Source organism: Microplitis mediator, chromosome 3 (assembly GCF_029852145.1).
Source record: "Microplitis mediator isolate UGA2020A chromosome 3, iyMicMedi2.1, whole genome shotgun sequence".
Taxonomy (NCBI): domain Eukaryota; kingdom Metazoa; phylum Arthropoda; class Insecta; order Hymenoptera; family Braconidae; genus Microplitis; species Microplitis mediator.
In genome coordinates, this window is record NC_079971.1 from 19,037,216 (window position 1) to 19,040,866 (window position 3,651).

The following is a 3,651-nucleotide window of genomic DNA, read 5'->3' on the forward strand; positions in this document are numbered from 1 at the left end:
GCCTGTGAAAATTAGAGCTCTTAATATTAACATTAAGAGGTTCCTCATCGCACTTTTTTAATAAGAATAACATGGAAAAAATTTTTTTTACGTCTTCTGATTTTTATAAGTAGCTAACGATGCGTCATAGAAATAATTGTCAGGCGTATTTTTGTAGGGAATTGAATGCTCTACAAAAAAAGATTTTTATCATTTTTTGAGGAATCTATTTGTTCAAAAGTTATTTGAGGTTGAAGTCGAATTCATATTAAATTTTGAGATTTTCTTACTTTTCCGGCGAAACTATCATACTTATTACAAAATATCATTGGACCTTTTTTGTAGACTATTTTATTCCCTAAAAGTTATTTCGAATAAAGTTTTTTCGAATTCCGCATTGTTTTCTAGTTATTTTTATATTAATGTCAAGCTCTTAAAATCGATCAGAAGACTATTTTTTTATGAGCATACTATTTAAAAATTACGATGTAACATCGTACTTTTTATACACGGAAAGAACTTTCGTATGAATATTGCCATGTTATTTATTCTAAAAATTACTCTAAATCGAGTAATCTTGGGCCATTACGACTTTTTACTTTCGAATTACGAAATTTTACACTTTCAGTGAGTAAAAATCAATCAGATTAATTTTTACTCACAATTGCGAGTAAAAATTACACCTAGCGGCTGTCTAAATAAATTCTCTCTAATTCAATTTTTACTCGTAGGTTATGATAAAAAGTTGATGATTTGATTTATAAAATTAATATTGAATTACAATAAAAATTACAATTAATAGGCTGAAATTTCCATAAAAAATCTAAAAACCATCTAATTGCCTTAGAATATGACTTAAAATATGACTTAAAATAAGTATTTTGAAAAATAATAAAAAAAAATTACTCTTATTGTGTTGAAAAAGAAAAAATGCAAATTTTTTTTATTTTAAAATAAATATCAAGTTATAGAGAGATACAGAGATCGTCTTTTTTTCCAACCCTACGTTTGTGTGCGTAACATGTAAGTTGTCACGAGCAAAATAAAAGACATTTAATTGAAGCCGATATTAACCGAAGATTAACGGATACTACTGAAATATTACTCTGCAGTTTAGAGTAAAAATTACTTCCATAGATAAGAAAATTTATTCGAGTTGTAAGCAGTTTTTCATCAAAAAGTTAATGGGTTTAAAAGAATGGTATATTGGGGAGTAAAAATTAATAGATTAAGATGAGATATTCACAATAATCGATTAAATATGAGACTTTTAAAAAATTACTCAGTAGTAGAGTAAAACATGGTCTAGCAACGTTAATATTGTAGTGATTGGTATCTTAAATTAATATCACTTATACACTACAATTATAACACACTTATATTAGAAATAATAACACCACAATTAACAGCAGTAAAAGAAAGCAAGAGCAATATATTACGCGTGAAACTTTTTCGCGCAAGATAAATTTCGTATTCTCAAGATTGCTATACTTCATGGAAGCTGGCACAAGTAATGAGAAAAATAAACCTAAGCCGTTTGCGCCCTTCCGGAGAAAATTCGCGTACATAAATTAGTCAAATAAAAATTTGAACGCGTGTTACTTTTTCACGCAAGATAATTCTATTATTTCCCAAAAGCTGCCGAAGCAGCTGTTTGGCACGCGTGTGGTTTGATCGGAGGTCTCTGAATGTTAGGCGTTGGATAATGATGCACTGATCGGTAAAATGGGAATTTATCGATCACTGGAGCTTCTTACAAACCGAATCTGTACTGGCTAGGTTTTTTCTGCGGTTTTCCTAGCCACTGCACGTCTATTGCACATGGGAGGTTTTGGAGCATTACTGTAATGATGCGGTACAGTATACGCAGAAGTCAGGCCATAGCCGCAAAAAAAAAATCGGCCTATTGGTTGACCCTGCAGGCCAGCCCCAAAACTTCCTGCTAGTCTCGAGCTTCTTGGACCAACATGATTTTTCATGGTGACCCACCAAGACTGGCTCATGTTGCACCACCCATTTATTTCTATCCGTGAATACTAGAAATTGAAAAAAAAAAAACAACGAAAGAAACGCAGTAGAAGAGAAAGAAAAAAAAAAAGTGAAAACAATAAAATCAAATTAAACAAAATAGAATGAAAAATTCAGATTCGTTTGTTTGTTTGTTTGTTTGGTACAAATTTTTATAATCAATTTTAAACTAACTTCTGGATAAGTTATATTTTTAAATGTAGCTCACAACTGTGTGACAGATAAAAAGAATTTAGCTTTGATATGTTTAAATAGTTTTAAATAGGGGAAGGGGGGGGCAAAAAGGGGTAGGTCAGGCAAAACGGGGTACCCCCAAAATTTGATAAAAAAAAATTTTATATTTTAAATGGTTTTTAAACATTCCAAAATCACTTCCGTAAATATAATTAAGCGTTACTTTGAATTTTTTTTGATAAACTTTTTCAAAAATCAATTGTCAGTTGAAAAATATTAATGACGTTTGTTTTATCATAAAAACTATTAAAAATTGTTTTTCTTCTGTTGTATCCAATAAACAAGTAAAATATAATTTTTCTTCATGTAAATTACTTTAAAAAAAATTCAACTTAATCAAATTCGTTTAAAATCCAGAAATTTTTTTTTTTTACCTTTTTTCGTGGGTACAGAAATGAAAAATTTTTTTTTTCAACGGTAACTGAAAATTTCTTCTATTTATTTTGAATATCATTAAAAAAAAAAAGATTTAGTGTATTTGAGTCCTCGAAAACTTGGTATTTCCTTAAGTACCCCCTTTTGCCCCTCCCTCCCCTATATATCTTTTAAAAAATTAGTTTGGTATATTATTGGTAAGTAGATATAGTGATTTTCTATTTCAGTCAAACATGGTCAAATGAGAAGAAACTGAAATAAACCAGAAATTTGTCACATATCTCTGTCATTGTCTTATTCAGGTGTTTAAAATCGATTTAAAAATTTCACACAGACAGTACTAAAAAGCAAAAAATAATTATTGAAATAAAAAAAAATTCTGAGTGTACTACAATTTTAAAACGGACTAAAAAGTATAAAATAATTTTTCTGAGCCTTATGAAGATTTAAAACCACATACAAATTCCGAACTTCTTACAGATAGTCCTCAAAATTTGCGATTGTGAATTTTCAACAGCTATCAAAATACTTGTAAGAATTAAAACGAAAAACGCGGGGCACATGCAATGTATAACTGCAAAAAGTGTAGAGAGAAGCTATCAATGAGAAAACTTGCCCATCGGTTCATATTATTTGCAGTGCAATAAAATTGTTATTTAAACTATTAATCTATCAATTATCAAAAATGCTGTCACTCTCAGTCCTTTGTGAAAACTCAAATTCACTCAACGACGAAAATTCTATTACGCTCAGTCTTTGGAAAATTCAAATTCAATAATAAGTAAAAAGAAAAAATTAATCTGCCATTCATACACTGTAAAAAATCACCGGGGTAAGTCCAAGCGGTGTAGGTGTTAAAATTATCGGTGTTAAATTTACCCCCGAAAGCGATGTGAAAATAACGCCGTCACCGGTGTAAATATTCTGTACCGGTGTTAAAATAACGCCGCTACCGGTGTAAATATTCTAGACCGGTGTTAAAATAACGCCGCCGCCGGTGTAGATATTCTTTACCGGTGTTAAAATATTTTACTT